General features: G+C 47.1%; 1 non-coding gene across 1 annotated transcript; it reads right to left on the reverse strand.

The window, feature by feature from the left end:
* Window positions 1–7,412: 7,412 nt before the first annotated feature.
* LOC122903826 lies at window positions 7,413–7,515 on the reverse strand. The gene has a single exon (XR_006384045.1). It is a non-coding gene; the product is annotated as a U6 spliceosomal RNA (small nuclear RNA).
* Between the last annotated feature and the right edge of the window lie 1,535 nt (window positions 7,516–9,050).

A 9,050-nucleotide genomic window follows, 5' to 3' on the forward strand; every position in this document is an offset into this window, starting at 1 on the left:
AAGAGATGGCATGCCCAGGAAAGAAAGGGCATCATCAAGATGAAAGGCTTTCTAATGAAGGGATTGGTCAGAGCCACTGAATCTGCCGATCTAGGACAAAACAGGCTTTGGGAAACGTGGGATTGTCAGAAATAATGTCCCACATGATGAGACGCAATAGGTAGGACATCGCACCACCTAGGAAGCATTCTTGCCTAAAATAATTGAACATGAATCTAATCATAACTCAAGATGTAAATATTATTTCACATGAGAAACAGCAGGAGGAGGTACTAGTTAAATGACAACCTGAGGAAGCAGCCAGCCACAGCCAGACTGTGCAGCATTCTACAGGACCAAGAACTCACTTTCAAACAAGCCAAATCAATGGCATTATTTAAAAAAAGAAAAAGAAAAGGAAAAAAAAGCGTATAACAGAATAGAATAAAAGGGACTTAAGAGACATAAAAATCAAATGTAATGCATGGATCTTACCTGGATGCCAACTTGCGTAAACCAACCCCACAAGGACATTTTTAAGACAAAAGTGTTTGAATACTACCTGATGTCAAGGAATTATTGCAAAATTTTAAGTTAAAGATAATGCCATGTTGGTTATCTAAAAAAACAAACATCTTTGTCAGGGAGAGAGGCATACTGAAATATTTACACGCCAGTAAAATAACATGATGTTTAGGATTTACTTTAAAACACTCCAGAAAAAAAAAAATATGTGGATAGGTAAAATAAGATTTGCAAGCTACTGTTAACAATTGAAGCTGGGCGCTAGGTACATGGGAGATTCAGTATATTAATCTTTTTACTTTTATACATGTTAGTTTCTGCTATGAAGAAATGCCTATTTTAACAGATTCTTTATGGTGACTAGTTTGAAAAGGCTTTCTATCTTTGTTTTGTGTTTGATGAGAGAAAAGGGTCGTTTTAGTGTATGGTGTATGAAATCAGACAAACACTAGCCCCGGTATGTGGCCAAGGGACTAAGTGCATATTTTACCGAGTATAAAATGACACTGCCCTGGGGCATCTGGGTGGCAGAGTCGGCTGAGCATCCGACTCTTGGTCACAGTCTCAGGGTCATGGGATCTAGCCAGCATCGGGCTCTGCGCTCAATACAGAGTCTGCTTGTCCCTCCTCCTCTGCTCCTCCCCTCCCCCCCCCCCGCTGCCACTCATTCGCCCTCTCTCTCAAATAAATGAAAGAAAAAAAATCTTTAAGAGAATGACACTGCTCTGTAGTTATGGTTTGTGGAGATCAGAGATAAATACCTTCCATGACTCTCATGAAGAAAAATTTTTGAACTAAATTAGCTCCCGGCTTCTACTGCATCAGTACCTGAGACATCAAGGATCATGGCGCCTTCCAGGAGCCAAGGGAAGGCTGGCTCCTTACCTGGCTGACAGCATAACCCCAACGGCCAGGACCCGACACAGCAATGAGCCCCACACTGCCAGTGCAGATACCTCAGTCTGAAACCTGGTCTGCCAGGTACGGAACATACTGACTCAAACTGTGTTCTTCTATTCAGTCTCTTGGTCAGCAAATATAACGGAGCATCGCTTATGTGCATTCGGAGAAGGCTGGCCTTTTCAAATGGATGGCTAAATCGGATCTCCCCACGCTCTCCCTCATCATCCTCATCACCTCGAGTACCATCGCGAGCCTCTCTATTCTGAAACGGCCCACATGGGAGAGCGGTCTAGGAGACAGAGCCAGTTACCTACCATGCTAGGAAGAACGGGTGCCCGAAGAGGAACGAAGGCCGAGCTCAGTGACATCAGATGTTCTGTTATCTCGAGGACAGATCCTGTTCATTCTCCGTGGGAGCCGCTGGGATGCACCCCCCAGATCCTGTTTAGAGATAAAGGACGGTTTGTCGGAGGCTGGTAACACGCAGATGCCCTCAGCTGTCACCCCTCTTCAGGGATTACAGGGGCTGAAAAAAGCTATTGTGCCCCAGGGAACCCCATTTCCTTTCAAGCCAATGAGCAAGCGAGCAGTTGACTCAGGAGTATAAAGGCCTTGGCCCCTCAGTGCAACCTGAAAATTTGGAAAAACCAGAGCAGCTTCTGAGCTCCCCAAGGAGCTGGTTAATCCCACCACTTCCTGCCCAGGCCTGCTCCCTTCCTTCCTCTTCCCCAGGTGCCGACGCTGAGAACGCTCCCTAACAAACTTCCAGCAGCTCGTCTCCATCTCAGAGTGAGTGTCCCAGAGAACCCAACCCGGAACACCTGTGATGGAACCACTCTCCAGAAGACTTTGGTAGATGCCCTCAAAAGAGCTGTCCTGCTGCTAACCAGCTGCTGTTAGGAGACGTGAAGCTGCGCCTAACTCCTGCTTCCTCCTGCCTTCTCAAGCAGCTCATAAACAGGTGGTTGGGGGGTGGGGGGCGGGGGAGAAAACAAGTCACTGATATCCACGGCCCCAAACAACTGCTCTCCACTCCACAGAAAGGTATGCAGATGCATTGTTGTCAACATCTCAATTAACTACCTCTGTGCCGAAATTAATTCTTTGCTTAAATTACTTGGATATAGGGGCATCTGGATGGCTCAGCCCGTTAAGTGTCCAACTCTTGATTTCAGCTCAGGTCATGATCTCGGGATCCTGGGATCTGCCCCGAATTGGGCTCCCTGCTCAGTGGGGAGTCTGCTTGCTCCATCTCCCTCTGCCCCTCCCCCTGCTCCCATGCTCTCTCTCAGATAATAAACCTTTAAAAAAAATAAATTACTTAGGGACGCCTGGGTGGCTCAGTTGGTTGGACGACTGCCTTCGGCTCAGGTCGTGATCCCGGAGTCCCGGGATCGAGTCCCGCATCAGGCTCCCAGCTCCATGGGGAGTCTGCTTCTCCCTCTGACCTTCTCCTCGCCCATGTTCTTTCTCACTGTCTCTCTCTCAAATAAATAAATAAATAAATAATCTTAAAAAAAAAATAAATTACTTAGATACAAATATTAAATGGTTGCCTTACATAAAAGCATTTTTTATGGAAGCAATGTTATTCCTTCTGCTACCTCCCTCATATGGACCACCTACACCCTGGGGTAAGATGAGAAGGTATCACCCCCAGGACAAAGACAAGAAGGGGAACAGAAGTATCTATCTTTTTTTTTTTTAGACGTATCTTTTTTTTGTTTTTTTTTTTGTTTTTTTTTAGATTTTATTTATTTGACAGAGCAAACATAAGCGGGGGGGGGGGGGAATGGCAGAGGCAGAGGGAGAACCCGGCTCCCCACTGCAGGGAGACCAATGCAGGGTATCAGGACCCTGGCATTAGGATCTGAGCGGAAACAGACACTGAACTGACCGAGCCACCCAGGATTCCCCAGAATTGTCTACCTTGAATGCCACTAGCTCTATGAGTCTTGTTTCTTGCGTTCACTGCTGTCCCTGGTACAGAACCTTGCACTCAACAGAAGCTCATTAAGTATTAATGCAAGAAAGAAAGGCGATGCCATCTTTGCCACGCGCCTCTTCTTGCTGCGCAGACCACGATGCCGTCTATTCTGTCCCGGAACCTTGCGCTGTTTGATGGAAGCTATTCTGTGTTCATCTCGGTCTCCCCGCTCCCTGTCACCGAGTCTGGTACACAGTAGGTGCTCAGGAAGGTATGTCTTGGAAAAACATTCCGCAGCTCAAGGGCAGTGTTTAATCATCGTCTATCACTGAGTCACGACTAACCTCAAAGCTTACCAGCTTGAGCGCCTGGTGGCTCAGTGGGTTAAGCGTCTGCCTCCGGCTCAGGTCATGATCCCGGGGTCCTGGAATCGAGCCCCGCATCAGGCTCTCTGCTCAGCGGGGAGCCTGCTTCCTCCCTGCTCTCTGCCTCTCTTTCTCTGCTTGTGATCTCTCTCTGTGTCAAATAAGTTAATAAAATATTAAAAAAACCAAAACCACATCTTACCAGCTTAAAATGGCCACCGTTACCTGCTCCCCATTCTGGGCTTGGCTGGCTGGTCCTCTGTGGGGCTACTCAGGAGACTGCAGAGTCTGAGAAACCTTCGCTTGATTGCCGGGGGCCACTGGCCAGAAGCCTCTGTCTTCGACCCTACGACCTCTTCCGCAGACAAGGACAAGAGCCGCTCGCCCGCAGGGTAGATGCCCCAGCACCTGGTGTGTCCAGCTACTGACCGAGCTCTCACGCGCGCAAGCGCATAGCGGCCCATACCGGTCACGTGACCCCGCCCCGCGGCGATGTGGGCGGGGCTGACGCCAGATGCTACACACACGCAGAGAGATTCACTAGAATCTGTAAGTCCTGCCTCTACCTCTGGTCCCCAAGTTAACCCGGGTTTAGGAACTTAGGGCCAGAATTCTGGAAGAATTGTCTTCCAGGGGTTCCTTGATGATTGGATCTTGGATTTAGTCAGAGGCGGTCAATCAAACAACAACAACAACAACAAAATTCCGACTAAGGAATAGTTGGGCAAAACCCTAAGTAGGAGCTCGGTGCAAACCCCAGAGCTGCCCCCGACAGCGGCAGCAGGTATGGGTGGCCTGGGTTGGTAATTGCCACAGTGAAGAACAACCACCTCCTCTGACTCAGGCCGGCTCAGGAGTTCCATCTCCTCTTAGACCTCTAAATGTAAGGGGCCTGGCCACCTAGACTGGGGAGGGGAGTGACCATGCTAACAACGAGGGCTGGGGCTGTGAATGAAGGGATCCGAAGAAAAGGTTCAGGGGCAGGTCTGGGACCTGGAAGCAGAAAAGTCTCAGCCCATACCCTTGGCTGCTGAATTGGTCAGCAAAGGACACTGGCTGCTCCCAGCCCTCCTACCTCTGAGTGCTTGGATCACTGTGTACCCTGAAACCTCAGAGCTCAGCACCTAGTCCTCTCTCCATGCATCTTTTGGAACCCCTGATTGTGCTCTGCTCTGAGTAATTAGTAAAATTAGTTTGTAGTAATTATATCATTTTTCTTCTCATCCCCTTTAACATAGTATCAACACTTATGCAAATTGGGGATATTATCAATAATCAAGTATTTATATAACATCTGCTGTGAGACAGAAATCAACTGAATTAAGAATTTTCAAGGTGATCTATTTCAATTCTGGAGACTTCCAGAACTCCTAGGTCCTAGCAGGGAAGTGATTTATTTGGGAAGTATGGAGGAAGAAGTGTTGTCCACGGCTACTAATAAATGAGTAGAGGTGAATTCGAGTTTGCATGTGTTACAAATCAAGGACAAGTTAGGATCAGGATAGACCACCCTGGGGTTAATCATGTAGAGATACGTTTACTCCTGTCCTGGCTGTTAGGTTCTTCGGGGCAGTGCTGTCCACAGTAGGAAGATAGGAGGCGGGAGCACCTCCTCTTTCAAAATAAAGTCATGTTTATAGGTATCCCATTTATAGCACTCCAACATATTTTGGGGAAACACATTTCAACCCACATATCAACCCCCTCCACAGGCCATATGTCTGGGAAAAGCCTTTCTTCAATAGCAGCTGGGACAGGAATGCCTAAGAGACTCAGAGCCCCATCTAAGATTTGGTCCAGAAGTCTCTGAAATCCGGGAGGAAAAAACTGACCCCCAAATTCTAAATCTTTAGTGGTTCTCCATTGGGCTGAATTCCAACTAGGGGCTAGAAGTCACCTTTGGGAGTGCAGATGATTCTTTGGGGAAAAATACACTGATTGCCCTTTTACATATGCAAATGAAAACGTGTATCCTGTTCTGAAATAGGACGGCTCAAGGTAAAGGCATTTTTATGATAAGATAAAAATCTGTCTTCATAAATCTATAAAGTGATTCTGGGGGAAACAGTTAGGCCTGGATTCTGGATAGGGCAGAAATGGTTCAAGTACTTGGGGTGGGGATGGGAAAAGTGGATGGTGGCTGGGAGTTAGAGGCTAAGCAGCGAGTGACCCTGAAGCCGTAGGGATGTGCTGGAGCTAGCTCCTGGAAATTTGGGCTCCTGTAAAATTGTAAAATTGTCAGGCATTTTGCAAGCTGGTTGATAAGCACAGCCATCATTAGAAATCAAATTATGTAGCACCTGGCTGGCTCAGTCGGTAGAGCATGTGACTCTTGACCACGGGGGTCGAGAGTCTGAGCCCCACACACTGGGAATCAGACTCCTCTAGCCCGTTGCTAAGCATCTAGCAACACACGGCTGGCAGGGGGACCCCGTGGAGGCTCTGGGAATTGTCCTGTTTCCAAGGCTGTTTGTTTCCTCTGCACCTGGAAAGGGGAATCAAGGAGCAGGCTAGTGTCTGAGCCCAGGACAAATTAACATAGAGGAGCCCAGCAGCAGAGCAAGCAGGTGACAAGGTGGCAGGAGGGGACGTGTATGTGGTGTGCAGCTCAAGCCACATGGCTGACACCTCTAGTGGTCCGTAAGCTACGTGAGCTCAGCTGTGAGGGCCTGGCTCCATTCTGAAGCCCCCAGATAAAAAAGAATATATAAAAAGAGCTTGTGGATTCTCAGAAAGTGTCTCACAAGGGAACATCAGAAAGGACGGAGTTTCCCATCATCCCACCGGCAGGGGCTCCCCCTATGGTCTGGGAGCGTGAAAACCTCTCAGTTCCAGAAAGTCAACTGCGGTCTTCCTGACAGGCTTTCTCAAGACCTACAATGACCGACTGTGCCCCAGGACACTCCAAGAGGGGACCATTTGCAGCATTTCCCAAAGTTAGATGTGCATAAAATATCTCAGGGGCTAGCCCTCCACGAAAACAAACTTCGGGAATCTCTAACCCAGACACATGTATGTTACGGAAAATGACCTGACCCAGCACAGCTCAGTGATCCTGAACGAAGGAGTTACTTGTTACTTTCCCCACTCGTGACTGTGCTCAGGTGGGCCCGCCTTAGCGCCCTTCCTCCTCACCCCGTCCCCAAAGTACACGAGGGGAAGAAATCTTTTTGCAATAATCTACTGAGGAGCAGCAAACTGCAGGATATCGGCAACTCCATCATGTGGCCGAAAACATCAATGAGGGTCAGGGTCGCCAAAGTTAGCAAATAAAAATATAGGATGTTCCATTAAATCTGCATTTCAGGGGCACCTGGGTGGCTCAGTGGGTTAAGCATCTGCCTTCAGCTCAGGCCATGATCTCAAGGTCCTGGGATCGAGCACTGCATCGGGTTCTCTGCTCAGTGAGGAGCCTGCTTCCCCCACTCTCTCTGCCTGCCTCTCTGCCTACTTGTGATCTCTGTCTGTCAAATAAATAAATACAATCTTTTTAAAAAAATCTGTATTTCAGATAAACAAGGAATAATTTTTAATATCTGCACATCCCATGTAATATTTGGGAATTACAAATACTAAAAACATATTTAGTTGTTTCTCTGAAAATTTAAGCAGGCATCAGATATTTTCTTGGGGTCTCAAGGGAGGACAGGGCTTTGGGGGCCAGACAGACCTGGCAGGACTTTAAGTTTGGCCACCTAATTAGCAACATGAGGCAGTGAAGCAACCTTTTCACGAATCTGCGTGTCATCCTTGCCCAGAGGCCATGCTAATCTTCTCTGTATCGTCCAGATTTTAGTGTATGTCCCAAGTGAGGCCTGAAGCAACTTCTCAGACCCTGCATTTCCCAGCTACGTGCAAGTATGGGAGGTAATACTTCCTTCATGGGGGCACGGGTTAGAATTAAATTTGAAACTTCACAAAATGGACTGTGGCCCATAGTAGCCCCAGGTCCACTTTCTCTACATAGTTTCTCTTTCATTTGGGGTTAAACTTTGAGGAAACACTTCCTATTGCTGGCTCCTGAGGACTGTCAGGAGCACAGAGCCGCTCCTAAGACTTGTACTGCCAACCTTGCTACTTCTTTGGGGTTTTGGTAGTTCAGAGTCAGGACCCAACGGACAGTTGCCTTCTCACCGTTCCTGGGACGGCCCTTCAGACCCAAAGAACCTTGAAGACTTCTAGAAGCCATGGTGAGACTAAACCGGTAGCCCCTTGTCTACCTAGTCATTGAAAGGTTCAGTGAGATTCTACCAGAACAGTGAGCTAATATCTTCATGGAAGCCTCCCTGTGTTGTGGGACGACAGGCCAGGGGGGAGGATGAACCTGCTCAGACCGTTCTCCTCTGTGTCTTTCCCACTACCCTGTAGTGGACACATCACCATTTTGCTCTTAATTCCTGGCTGCTGAAGGAAAACCTCAGACTTGATGCCCCGCCCCCCCAAGATGGTGACTACTGCAAGCTGTCTTTGTCTTAGTATTTGTCTTGATGTGGGTGTATGTAATTATCTTGATTCCAGAGTTATTTCTCTAATTATGTTCCATTTGGATTCATGCTCATTATGCAAGTTTGGAGTATGCCTGGGTTGACTGGAAAGAAAATTGGTTGGCTTGGGAAGTGAGGGGAATTAGAGGCAAATGTGGAGCAAGTTGGTGTTCTAAAATGCTTGTGTGTAATTCTGGAAGTAGATAATCCATAGGTAGAATATACACAACTAACTAAAAAAAAAAAAAAAAAAAAAAAGCCATTTCCTGCAAAAGAAATGAGAACAGTCCAAGGTTGCCATTGTTCTAATTCTGACTTTGGTTTTCCCCAAAGCACAGGAATCTTCACCATCTTTTCAAAACAATGTTAGGGAAGTCGAACACTTCCTTTTAAAGAAAATACCACCTCATTTGAATGTTTAAAAATACCCATTGAGCATAGGATCAATTGCTATCCTACCTACCGCTTGGGTATCAAGGATGTTTGTAAAAGTGTTAATTAAATAGTAATGGGGGAAAAGCCATAATTTAAGGGTGCAATTACCCAGAAAAACACTTTATTATTAACTTCTTCAGATTGATCTAAAACATAGATAGAAACCTTGCTTTTAGGTAACAAAACAAAACTCTGCCAGGCATTAGCAACTACTTTTAACTGTTTCTAGAGTCGGTTTGTGGACAGTATCGGGGGCTCGTGAGGATGGCGAGCGACTGGATCTCTCCTACACCGGTGTACCGTGGGCGTATGCTCACCACGCAGTCCAGCCCAGAAGTTGTGTCCACCCGAGAACCTGTATGTGAAGGTTTACAGCAGAGCTGTTCGTCATTATCCCAAGCTAGAAAGAAGCCAAATGTCGCTCAATTGGCA

Source organism: Neovison vison, chromosome 3 (assembly GCF_020171115.1).
Source record: "Neovison vison isolate M4711 chromosome 3, ASM_NN_V1, whole genome shotgun sequence".
NCBI lineage: Eukaryota > Metazoa > Chordata > Mammalia > Carnivora > Mustelidae > Neogale > Neogale vison.